This window comes from Gambusia affinis, linkage group LG08, assembly GCF_019740435.1.
Source record: "Gambusia affinis linkage group LG08, SWU_Gaff_1.0, whole genome shotgun sequence".
Lineage (NCBI taxonomy): Eukaryota > Metazoa > Chordata > Actinopteri > Cyprinodontiformes > Poeciliidae > Gambusia > Gambusia affinis.
In genome coordinates, this window is record NC_057875.1 from 10,074,100 (window position 1) to 10,088,056 (window position 13,957).

A 13,957-nucleotide genomic window follows, 5' to 3' on the forward strand; every position below is an offset into this window, starting at 1 on the left:
AAAAGTGCTGAGGTTCTAATGCTGCCAAACATTTAGTAACTACCTGGACTCAGAGAACCAATTAACTTCAAGCGACAACATGGCCAATTAAACACACAAATAGGTGAGTCCAGCACTGGTTGCGGCCCTGGTAATTTACTTTTGAATAAACCCAAGCAAAAATAGAAAGTCAGCCATTGAATGACCAGTTTAAGAGAAAGAAGGACTGTGTGATCAAAATGTCCATATGGAATATTATTTTTACAGTTAGTGTACAAATATTTCATAGAAATGTAAAAAAATAAATATATAAGTGTTTTTGCTTTAAAGCAAGCTAATTCAGAGAGAAGCAAAATAAATCATTCTGTAGGGGACACCAAGTTGTCTAGTAGAGTTTGACATGCATACATTAACTTTTGTTTATGTCAAATTCATTGAAGAAACTGTAAGAGCAATGAAACCCCTTTGAGATTGATTTGTGGAACACTTAATTTCATACTTTGGTGGCATGTAGAGCAAGGACTTATTAATTTGTATAGCATTTAGAAAAACACATTTGATATATTGTCCTCATTAACTTTATCAGCCCTACATCACATACAGTAGATAAAAGATAGACTACTGTACCTTCACTATAACCTCAGAATCTCATCTCAACTGGTAATATTTTTCATATCAATTTTCCAGCATTCTTGAAAGGAGGGTTAATTGGAAGCCAAGACGTATCAATGCTTAGTTCACAAACTTGATATCTAAAGGAAACAAGGAATTGGTAATTCATGGATGTCATATTTATATTATGTGCAAACAATGTCACAACTTGATAATTACTGCTGCTATTCTGTGTATGGCTAAGCTCAGTGTGAATTCTTTTTTTACCATTTGTGGTTAAGCTTGATACTAATTACACACTATACTGTGCAAATGCAATACAATTTTCAAAATTGTTTATTGTTTATATAAATTTTTATAGCACCTTTCTAGTCATATTCTCATCTTCTAAAATAAATGTTCATTCAGTAGCAATGGTGTTGGTCCTTGACATAAATGTGCCTTAGCTTCTAAATTCTGATTAGAAATATTATATCTGTATTCAATTTTGAGAAATCCCTTAACAGTACATCAAAAGAAGTCAGTTGAGTTGACTTAGGCATGTCAACCTGAAAGACAACCAAGGGCAGAAGTAAAAGTCCCTAATGGGACTAAACCTTCTGGCCAGGGAGTTCTTTGGTTTCTCCTGTCTGAACTACAGATTGATTCTTGAGTGTGAAATGTCTGGGACTCATCATGGACTTGTTATCTTGGCTGTGGACAGACGGATGAACACTGTGCAACTTTCCAGTCATACTGCATTATTTGGGATCAGGACTTCAAATCTCTCATATACATACTTACCGAATTTGTTTTTCAAGCATGCGCTCATTCTTGGGCAAGAGTTTCCTCACTCCCAGGAATTTTTCTTCTTCTTTGCAGTTTTGAGTTCAAGAGTCCGACATGTCGCGTGCGGTCATACAGTGCGAGTAGTCTTGTCACATCAAGAATATGTAAATTAATTTGTATGTAAAGGAGGATTTTTAGTTTGCAAATATCAAAATAAGCAGCAATGTGTTTCATACTGGAAAACAAGTGAATCTTTTTGTTACTTTCAAACTGCACTGCTGGACTTGGTACTGTCAAGCACAATTGTCAAAAAAGAAAACTCTTACTACTGTGAGGTATAGGGACCCTCTGATATAGAACACACTGCCAGGTTTTTAGGGGCTGAAGTTTCTCTGCTTTTAAGATTAGCCATTCTCTCTGGGTTTTTTTTTATGTCATAAGACTTACAGCCAAGGCTCAGTCAGAAGATCTCACACCTTCCCTCCGCTATCCTGTTATCCAGAGATTCTACCTGACAATTCTGAGCTTCTTTTCTATCTCTCCAAGTAATTCCACAGGATAAAAACTTTTATCAGACAGCTTCTATTTATGCACCTTGCCTTCTCTCTTTTTCACACTGTGAATTTTGACATATTTGAGTTCCATAAAGTCACTGTTTTCTACTCCTGTTATACTTTTGATTTGATCTCTTTTTTTATTAGTTTACTGCTGCAGGCGATTATTATAAGCATCCTAAAATAGAATATAAGAGCCCAGGAAAAAAAAAGAAAAAAAGAAAAAATAGATTAAAAAGGAGCTCTTATTTCACATGTATTAAGAGTACAGAATATAATTTTTTTAATAGACTTTTTGCGCTTTACCAAGGCTCCACCAGCAGGGTTTTGCCTCAGAATCCAGTGTCAGATCTACATGTGTGTTATGGCTATGGAGAAGCATACAGCTATGTCCCCCTGAGCCTTTTTATGGATTCCTGTAGTGGTACCTGGAGTCTGAAACTCTGTCTGATTATCTTTGTGGTGTTCATTGACAAGAGCTGAAAATTTAGTCATGTACAGAAGTGTGTGGTTTGGAAACTTTTGGTTTTATAATGGGAGGAGGTCTGGAGTCAAGCCACTGTTTCTCCACATGGAAAGGACTCTGTTGAGGTCATTCAGACTTCTGATTAGGGTGGCATCAGGGTGCCTCCTTTCATATGCCTTCTTTTCTGTTAATGCCTGAAATCCTGCAGAATGAGTTGGTGACTGGTGCTAGGAAGAGGAATGTTTAGGTTTCCTTTCCAGACCTGTTGCCGGTTGGGTCCAGTTACAGGATGAGTGGTACAAACACTTGGTTGTATTTCTCAAGCCAGGGTGAGCAGACTTGAAAATTTTTTTTTTGTTTGTTTGTTTTTAATAGCCCTGATCTCAGAAACAAAACATTTTAAAATACATAAGGATCAAAACCTTATATTTTGCTCCAAATTACCATTTTAAATCAGAAACAATAACTGCATAGCAGAAACTTTGTTTTTTTGTTTTTTCTTTCACAAACAGCACTGCTACAATCTAACAGTGCATAAAAGCTGCTGGTAATTGTACTCAAAGTGTCTCAGCTCTCTAGTTGCATGTTTATCAAAACATTTTTTCTGTGCAGGAGAGTGTGGCTGAGTGTGGAAGAGAAGCAGCTTCCTTCTGAAGCTGCAGTAGCAGCAGAGATGCTTCCTTTACAGGATCAGAGTGGCACAATTTACGCAAGGCCTTCTGAACTGTTTGTTAGAATTTCTGCAAACTATGATGACATTTTTATAGAGGGCAAGTAAAAAGTAAAGAAATAAGAAACAGAATAAAGTTGCGAACTGTCACAAATATGTAATGTGACCTTTTTCTTCTTCTGAGTTGAGTCAGACTCTCCTACATTGTTTATGTTGAGGTAATGCAAAGTGTCTCTGTGGACTTGGGCTACTTTTTCAGTAATTTTCTTTCTGTTGTCAGTTCTGTATTTGCAGACAAGTTCACCAAAAAAGAAGAAAAAATATTAGAGAAAAAAGTGTATAATCTATAATACAAAGATTTTAGCAACAGGATTTCAGATGATAGCAAAGCAATTACCAGTAATAAGATGGAGAGCTTCATTTGAAGGAGGTTCAAGAATTCTATCAACAATTTTTTTATTTTTTTTATTTTTGTATTTCTTACAAGTTATCTTGGTGTCATGAAAGCATAACTATCTCTTAGCTGGGCAATGCCTCCAGGTGCTTACGTCCTAGTGATGTCTCTACCCACAATAATATTTCTGCAAAGTAAATAAAACCACATCCACAGCTTTTCATAGATCTTGTACTGTTAATCTCTTCTTGGTGTGCAAAATGAAATATCTCATTAATAAATTAGATAAGACAGACCACATTTATTACATGACATTGAAATGTCGAATAGTATTTCTTTCCAGGGATTAGTTGAATCGAGGGCCACTTTGTCCCTCCTAAAGATATCACAGTGTTTGTCCCCAAATCATTTAGGTTTGTTTAGGAAGTATGGTTCCGAAGTGGGACATGTTTCTTTTCAGAGGAAGCAAACAATACAACCCTGTAAGGCACATTGCCCCACCATCCTTATCATCACATTTCCTGCAAAGGGTTAATTCAATCATGTCAAGGTTCTCTGCTCTGTGGCTCGCCTATACCATCATACTTTAGGCGCACTGGAGCGTCTCTTCATTGATGGCACCTTTGGCTTCACAATAGAAGCTAATTTGTTAGAATCTTTCACAGGTCAGAGGCTGCTTAAAGGCGAGGAGGGCGCCTTGGCCACCACAAAAAAAAAAAAAAGAAGAAAAAAAAGAAATAAATAAAATAAAGCCATCCACTGGGTTGGAGGGGCCAAATTAAATGCCCAGTCATTTTATGACGACAGACATACAGAACATAAATATCTATTTCCCTTGGCTTTCCACAGTCACTGAAATTTTGCCAGGTTTCCCAGTTAACACAGGTTAATAGATTGATTCCAGTGACATGGATCATAATGAACAGTAAATTGTTTTATCTCTTAAGTCTTATTTGGTCAGCCAGGAAAACATATGAGGTAATATGGCTGAAGCTAAATGGAGCGTATAATAGATCTCTTACTAAGGCATAACGATAGGGTGATGGCAGGGCTATGATTAATGAAAATAATAATGTTCTTGAAATTGAAATTTTTCTGTTTTTTTGCTCCTTTTCGATTCTTTCTGCTGTCTTCGTTTTGAGTGTTGATGCACAGTGTGATTGATGCCTGATTGCCAGTACATTTATTTATGTCTGTTGGTTTGTTTTTAGAGAAAGCTCTTTGCAGACCTCACCAGAGACTTCAAATTACAATGAAGTCAATCTTACTTCAATAAATACTGCATGGGAGGCTCAAAGAGAAGAGAACATAATTTTATTCTCACACTGTTTGGCTGAAAGTTAATAATCATGCTTCATTTTACAATTTAAACTATTTATGCACCTTTTTTTTTTCAAATTAGCAGGCAATAATTTAGATATCAGTCTAAGGTTAAAGCTCCTCCTAGCTTTTTTTGACCAAAGGCAATAAAAAAAAGCCTTCCAAAAAAAAAATCAATGACTTTTAATTCTGCACTATTGATATGCCTAGATAATGTGGCAATTGAGCTGTTCTTCTGCCAGTGGTGATGAGGAGGAGCAGATGAAGAGTAATTGGGCTCTGACCCTTGTGGGCTTCAGCCACCATATCAACTGAGCTTCTCCCAACACATTTTCTTCTCCATGCAGGAGAGCTCACTCCACAAACCCTCAGTGGTGGCAAGGTGATAAATTACACTTCTTAACTATCATTGATTACTCCCTGTTTCCCCACTTTCTGTGACAACTGTTCAGTCACTCTGAATGGTTCTTAATGGCACATTAAAGAAAAAAAAAGAATACAGTTTTCCAAGCATTGATTAAACTTGCTTGTTGCTTAATAAAGACAAACTGACACTTTACTTTGGTTGACTGTGACCAAGTATAGACACAAGGCCCAGATTGTGTAAAACAATTAGGCTTTGCTGAACAAAGTTGTTGCGATTTCATTTCAAGATTAGTCCAAAACGGTTTCTTAATTGTTTTTTTTCAAGAGTTAAGAACCAGATTTTTTTAGTTTTCTCAGTCCGGTAGATAACCTGTCAATAAAAGAATCTTGCTTAAATAGATGTATAAATGGATACTATTATATTTGCACCATTTTGAGACTGTGAACAAAGATAAGTCCATATGATGAACCACTTTTAGTTTGGAGAGAGTTGACCACATTTTTATTTAACAACTCATGGAATTTGAAATAGTTTAATATTCCAAAAACTGTAAAAAGGTTCCCAAAGCTTTTGGAAGAGAAAAAGGCCCCATTCACCATACATGCTTCACCATACTTCCAAATGGAAGTATGGTGAAGTAATAAGATGGAACACCAGTCACCAGCACCAGTCACCAACTCATTCTGCAGGATTTCAGGCATTAACAGAAAAGAAGGCATGTGAAAGGAGGCACGCTGATGCCACACATCTAACCCAAGCTCAAGTCAAGTTAAAGTTTCTGTAGTGCTTAGCCAGCTGCATGTTTGATTTTGAGAAATAAAACAACAACTGTTTTTTACCTTTGCACAGAACAAAAAGTCAGCACTTGAAGTAATAAATAGTAGTCCTGCAGGTCTGATCTTTCCAATGCTTCATAAATTATTTTTTTAATCTTAAAGTGACACATCATGCTTTTAAATCTGCTGCTCAGTCTCCCTTATGCATCAACAAGAATTCAAGAATCTCCAGCATTCTAAGAGCAAAGAGACCAACCTTGATTTACACATCAATCAGACAAACTATTAAGATCTATAAATTTGTGGTTACAATCAAGCAATATTGGCAAACTGATTCTGTCCATCCTTTAACTAATGACTGGAGTCATTTAGTTGACAACAGTGGTGTAATGATGTGGCTGTATTGCTTTGTAGTGATCCTTAAGGACTTTTAGCATGAAGCATAGCTAATCAAACATCTCACTGTGCAGAGGAGGCTTTATTAATCTGGAAGGATCAGTTTGTCAGAAGGCGGATCATGTGCCTTATGTCCAGAAAATTAAAAGGCTGTTAACCTCTTCTAAAACATTTAATATTAAACTACAATGTGGCTCTCAGCAATATCTATAAAAACAAAAAATAGTCACTTTATGATGATGTTGATATACTTTTGTGTTTGCTTAGTGAAAATAGCAGCTATTAAAAAAAGAATGAATCCATGTATTGTGCTGCCTTAGTGAAATGTAAATAATTATTACATTTTCCAGAAACCTATTAAGTCTGATATGCAAGTAGGTAACATTTATTCATATGGCACCTTTAAAAACACAATGGGTTTGTGTTTTCATCGCAAAAAAATCAATGAAACAAAAAAAAAGACTAAAGCACAATCAAGTATAAGAAACGTTTTACGCAAATGCCAGACTGAATACATTAGTCATTAGCTGCTTATTATACAGATTTGAATGTGAATGAAAGCATAAAGAGTTTCAAAGCACATAGAGAATACAACTGCAAAGGCTCCTTTAGTCTTTAGCCTTGATTTATGGCCTTGATTAAATGACATCGGGGGCCTGGTGGTGACATACTGCTGATGAAGATCAAAATAACTATAAAGGTCTGTATGTCTATCTCCATGCAGCGTTTTGAATGTCCCAATGATAAATTATTACTTGGTTCTGTATTGGATCCATCAACCATTAATGGTTATTTGGTGATTTGTTTCTCAATATTCCTGAAGTGAATAGAATATAAACAAAGAACACTACTGACATATAGATCAAATAAAAACCATCAAATTACCACAGAATGCCAAAATTTTATTTGCTCACTTTAATATGTACAAATGCAATCCTGGGATTTGAAATAAGTTTTTTCAGTTCTGTGGGACTGAAGGTTTTGACATAGGCTGAGGTTATGAAGTCTGCTGAAAATAGCAGTGTTGTACTTGATGCTTTACAGTAACAAAAACTCATCTCAAATAAAATTTTGTGACACAAATCCTTTTAAATGAAAATTATTGGAGTAATAAAAACTGTCATGAGTTTTGTTTTATGGGCAGTGCTACTAAATAGTACTATATTGGACCTCCTGGGAAAGATGTTTGGAGAATTATTATTTTCTGGCAATAGAACAAAATATTATTCTGATATGTCTGCTGTTCTATAAAAAAGTTAACTTTGGAACTAACAGAAAATAATTAGGGCGTAAGCCAGCCTTGATTTACATTTTTTTAAACTTTTTGAATATTGTTTTGATTGTAGAAATGGAGAAGTTTGGGCAAGTAAGAATTTTCTGAAAACCCATCCATACATCCATCCATTTTCTGTTGACCCTTGTCCCTAATGGGGTCAGGAGGGTTGCTGGTGTCTATCTCCAGCTACGTTCCGGGGCGAGAGGCGGGGTTCACCCTGGACAGGTCGCCAGTCTGTCGCAGGGCAACACAGAAAACAGACAGAACAAACAACCATTCACACACACACTCACACCTAGGGAGAATTTAAAGAGACCAATTAACCTGACAGTCATGTTTTTGGACTGTGGGAAGAAGCTGGAGAACCCAGAGAGAACCCACGCATGCACAGGGAGAACATGTAAACTCCATGCAGAAAGACCCCGGGCCGGGAATCGAACCCAGGACCTTCTTGCTGCAAGGCAACGGCTCTACTAACTGCACCACTGTGCAGCCCTTTCTGAAAACCATCTCTTTATTTTTAAAGATCTACACATACTTCCAAGAATGTCTTGCTGAAATGGCCCTTCTTTTCATATTTAGACCTCAGGAGGAGAGTACCCTATGGATTAATTGTTCAAAGATAGACAGCTTATTGATGTTTTGGTTACAATAAAAATTAAAAGTTCAGTGAACCACAAAAAAGAAAAAACTCTGCATTTACTTTTGTTTTGGGATGCCAATAATTCTAATCATAAAATATATATATTTACTTTTACAATAATATTTTTGCCATAAATTAAATGCTAATGAATTAAATTTTCTGTTTATTTAGTATGACATTTTGTACCGTAACTCCAATAAAAGAGGATATATTGTAGGACTTTTCACACATCTTCACCAGGGGAGCCCATAAATGCGAACTGCACTGTTTTACATCTGCGGCCATGCTGGGAAATGCACTAAAATCCCATCCAAATGGTTTGCTTCAAGCATAACAAGCTAAAAAACTAACAAAAACAAATCCTTATCCTTGTCAGGGTCCACTGAAGACTGACATTATCAAAGCGCTGGATAAGATAAAGACCACAAGATGTAAAGGAAATAAATTTGTCTGCATTTATATATAGCCCAGCTGCATGCACAGCCTCCCATGATTCAAAAATGCTTATTGACCTAACGGGTGTGACAGTGGCGACTTCCTGTTGTGATGCTTCTCGATCCCCTGAGATGAATATGTCTCAGACAGTCTCAAAGAAAACAAGATGGTAATCCTTGACTCAAAATATTAGTCAAAGGAAGAGATTATAAGAGGAAGTTATTTCAAAATTAATTTATTTTTTTATATGGAATCCACAAGCCTGGTGTGTGAAGGAAGAAGAAATTTGTATATTTATCTGCGGATATGGGTTTTGGCTTGTAGGAAAGGCAAACAGCCATGTGTGAGTTAATATCTGAAAAGCAGGGAAAACCAGTTTTGACATTTCTGTCAGCTTGTGACCCACTACTCAGAGTACTGACCCAGCCCATCAACAAAATGTCATGAAAGACAAATCAAAAAACAAAAGCAATGAACCCTCATTTGAATAAGGATGGTATGGCAGTGATGGCAGGTTGAGAAGTCTATAAGATGGTGTTTGAGAGATTTCTATTCTGTCTGAACCTGATGTCAAAATGCCATGAGAGGTGTCCCCCTGCCAGGTCAGTATGCCTCCAAGGTCGAGGCTTTTGCCCTGGCCTGAGCTGCAGGCCACACTGACTCGAGAATGGGCCTACCACTGCTGTCAAGCACTCATCATGTGAAACTGTGGGGCTGAGCCACTAGAAGAGGGTTAAACTGATTAGCAATGCACTTGTGTTCAGTGGGTCACAGTTTGAAGAACAAAAGTGACATTATAGGATCTATATTTTTCCACTTGATTCCCTAAAACCATCACTTCTCTTATCATACAAAGGTCTGCTCAAGATCTCTGACAGATAGGTGCCATTTTTCTATTCAGTTGTGCCTTTTCTTTCCTTTCTCTGTGAATATCGCAAGCCCCCTTCACCCTGAGCCCAGTACTCAGAATCTTAACCCCATGTCTTCCCCCTGTCAATACATGAACTCTTCTTTTCACTTTTTATTCACACTTTTTGGCTCACACTCAAACCTTGCTCTGTCTTTCAGTTTCCTTCTCGCTTTCACCCACACTCATCCCTGGGAAATGTAGATCTTTTCCTGACAAGTTCTTCGAGGAGCAAAGCCTCTGGAGATCATCTGCCGAGCTCTGCCAAAAAATGCGTGGGAATAGCCTGGATGGGAAGGGGAAGGGATTTTTAATTGTTTTTTTTTTCTTTTCTTTTTTTTTCTAGAAATAGTGTCTGTGATTGTTCCGTTGCTGTATTTACCTAACCGTGAATAAAGATTCAAAGTGTGGGTGGTAATGACTATTTGTTTAGGAGCCCCGATATGTGGTTCTAGTGCTGTTTAGAAATGTTTTCCATGTGACATAAATTATGCATATTAAGTCTATGCTGCATGATATAAATCAAGTTACTTTGAAGAGTGAAAATTGCAATATGTGCTCCCTGTTTTCTTACACTCAGTAACCTGACTGCATCAACAGCTGGAAAAACAAGGGCTAGCATTTTGGTGTTCATTAGGAGCTCACTCAGATGGTTTCCGGACTGGAGGCATTTGGGAGTTCAGCGCTGAGGAACAAGATTGGGAAGTATCAAAAATAAAGGAACAACAACAGAAACATAGACTCTGCTATTATCTCAAAAGGGTCATTTGTGACGTTCTGCAAGCGTTTCATTCATAGTATTTTTTCCAAAGTGATCAACAAAACATTATATTTTTGTTGTAAATTAATTCTTGCAAACAATTTTAAATCCACTCAGTTTGATTTAACACAACAGTTGAGTAATGGGTTTGACGTAGTACTGGGTTAGGTTTCCAACCAAAAATGGTTAAATTGATCAGTGTCTTACCTTGGGGCAACCAAAGAACAGGTTTTAAATAACACGTGTACTGGATTACTACACAAATAATATCTAGATTAGAATTAATCATTTAGTTTTAGTTTAATTTTACATTTGAACAAATCATTAAAAAAGAACATTGACAGTTGAATGGCCAATGATGCCAACCTTCAGTGAACTGATTTGCTCTCTAATATGAACTTCCATCATCACCACAACCCCCTGATGAAACAGTTTTGTCAATCTCAAATTTAACATTTTATTATTTTGCATTGTATCCAATGAAAACGTTTTAGTGAAGCATTGCATAGCTCAACACTGTGATCTGTGAAGATTGATGAGGCTCTTCCTGGCTCTTTTGGAACTCAACAAACTGGTTTACAAATTTAACCCAATATTCATTCAAAATTACTGTCTCATCTGCTATTTGAAGAGTGCTTGGGTTAAGCAAATAACCCAGTAAGTTTTTGTATGCATGTTAACAATAGACCCATGAAGAAGGGCCTATTGGTGTTAAAATATACTACATTGTGATATGACTGCAAACGATTTTGAGTTCAATGTTACCAACCTATGATTCAAAGTCTTTGTTTTTTCCTTAGCTTATCTCACATAAAATCTAGATATTTTTGCAACTGTATGGTGAAATTGAAATTAGAAAGCATAAAATAAGTATCACAATTTCCTTTTAGATTAATCACATATTTTGGAAAAATAGTGAAACTGTAACTACATAAAAAAAATAAAATGTCCACAGAAATCACAATGTTTCATATGTTTCTAGTTAACAGCAAAAGTTCCGTCTGTGGACACTGTTGACTGTTGCTTTGTGGTGTCAGTTACCATCTTTGCTCTGTGATGGACATAAGAATGCCTCTATTGTTTAAACACAATGACCCTCCTTTCTCAGAGCAGATACGCATAACAAAGTAAAAGTAGGGGGCCGTCAAAGTTTAAAAACTGGAATTGTCTAAGCAGCTCTATTTGCATATTAGTCACTAACACAAGGGGACCAGATAAATAAGTTTTATTTTTGTTTCTGTTGTGTGACATTATTCCAAGTTCTGATACCATGGTTTGGTGCAGTAGAATGTTCATGTGCTTATTTTTTGGTTGTAAAGTGATTTAAATTGTACCATCTGTATTATTAAATTCAGCAAACCACCAGCAAATATGGGAGAATACATCTTGCTTAGTAATTTAATTTACAAACTTAATAATACAAGCAAATTTGCAATCAGCTGCATTGAGTCTTTTCTCACTAAAACAATGGGAGGCACAGTCTTGTGCCCCCCATTGTTCTGGAACAAACTTCCAGAAAACTGTAAAACAGCTGAAACACTGAGTTCCTTTAAATCTCAACTAAAAACCCACTTGTTTAGAGTTGTATTCGAAACGTAATCAATTGCAAATTTATTGACGGAATCTGACTTGATATTGTTTTTATTGTTGATTCTATGTTGCATTGTATTTTTGTGTTTGATTTGATGTAAAGCACTTTGAAATGCCTTGCTGCTGAAATGTGCTATACAAATAAAGTTTGATTGATTGATTGATTGTGCCATAGGATGCACAAGACTGTGCATTATCTTGTGCATCCTATGGCAGTTCTACATCTGTGTTGGAGGAGTAGAAAAGGAACTGAGAGTCCACATATGGACAGTGGCATGCTGGAGGCTGTAGAGGTCCAAATCAGGGCCTGGGACTTTGAATCGCTACTCCACAGGAAACGCCTGGTTTGTTTAGCTGGTTGTGATTTTGAGTGGCAGTAGGGGGTGTTGCCTGATCATATGAAACACAATGGGGCATACTTTCTGAACACGACTATTAGGCAATAATGATGTGGCTCGAGTCCAAAGCCATTTGCTGTCCGTGTCTGCAAATTAAGATATACCCTCTATGTATTAATCAAATCAGGGTCTCCGTGTGAGGGCAGTGAGTGAGTAAGCAAATGTGTCCGAGTAATCTTTGCATGCTTCGAATGGCAAAAAAAAAATGTTTTATAGTCTCAACCAGTAAAGAGGAGAGGAAGTTGTAATAAGCTTAAAATTGCTCCCATTAATGAACAGCCCAGTTTAGGGATTTTTGTACTCTTTGTAACAAAGTCCCCATTCCTTATCCTAGAACTTTAGCATCCCCCACCCAACTTGCACCGTAATAATGTCCCTTGTGTATAGTCCTATAAACATTTGGCTAAATGCTCTATTAACATATTGAACAAACAGAAAAAAACAAAGAAACCCAGGAGTATCCTATTTCAGGAATAAAAACTGTCTCATTTTCTCCTGTAACCGACTCCATGAAAAGGAGCTACATGAGAGAAAGGACTCAAGCGTTGGGATTTAGAACGCTGAGCAAGATAGATTCTTCCAAATTCTAATTGGAGAACAGTTGATTTAATTGGTATCCATTTGGCAGACAAAAGAAAGCAAGGGTAGTGGGCAGGCAGGAATGCCTCTGGGGCTGATGTGAACATGAAGTGGCTCTGCTCAACGCTCGGGGACGGATCACTTCCAAAGACAAACCGTGGGAGCTGGCAGGACAGATTGCAGTGGGAGGGAAAAAGGGAAGGCGGGTGGGTTGGAGGGTTTAAATTCATGGTGGAGCGAGAAGCTTTCAATGGAGAGGCATCTTTATTTGAAGAGGAAAGCATTTTAGACGCAAAACTAAACTCCCACTCCGGGCAGTATAGTGTGTAATGTGACTCTGACCCTGAGATGAGAGAGGTGGATAGGGTTCAGCGGTTCTCATAAATGCAGGCTTTGGTGATAGACGAGCAAAACAAACAACCTTCAGAGAACACATGACAATATTTAAAAGAGTTATTAAAAATTGAAAAGCATGCATATGGTTCCTAAAAATCTCTGATAAAACCCCTGTAGCCTCTTCAAATTAAACAAATCAGCAGCATTATGTTTTCGGAATGTTAGAAGGTCAGTCAACAATAATCTCTTCACAGATGTTGTAGTGGCAGCAAGCAAAGGACAAGGCTGGCTATCACATCCTCCTATCAGAAGCAGTGTTTCTCTGTTATTTTTTTGTTAATCACAAAGCTCTCTTTGTCCGTGCAGAAGCTCTTGTGTGAGTGTGAGAAATGCATCAGCGATGTGTTGTGCTGTAGCTTGCTGTAGCAGAACAGAGGGGGAACCCAGGTGTTGGAGTGTTTTTACTGCCTCTGTAGAAAGGAAGGGTGGGAGAGCGAGGGCAGATGACCTGGAGGGGGTTCAGAGGCAGGGGCCGTGCTTGGTAGACCTTCACAGGCTGCCTCAGGGGGATACAGCCACTGCTTATCTCTTCCTACACTTTTACTTCTTTTTTATCCTCTTCCACAGTACTGCTTTCATTTCCCTTTCCTCAGTGCAGGAGGACGAGTACTTCGGCTTTATTTCCTACCAGCGCCAAGCCATTGTGTTATCTGCTGACAAGCATTTTCTAT

At 37.4% G+C, this 13,957-nt stretch overlaps 1 long non-coding RNA gene across 1 annotated transcript in view; it reads left to right on the forward strand.

Moving 5' to 3' along the window:
• The window catches only part of LOC122835490, an 81,331-nt gene extending 71,121 nt beyond the window's left edge, over positions 1–10,210 (forward strand). The window contains exon 3 of the long non-coding RNA XR_006371317.1: positions 9,725–10,210. This is a non-coding gene — a long non-coding RNA (uncharacterized LOC122835490). The remainder of the gene's footprint in view (positions 1–9,724) is intronic.
• Positions 10,211–13,957: the final 3,747 nt, after the last annotated feature.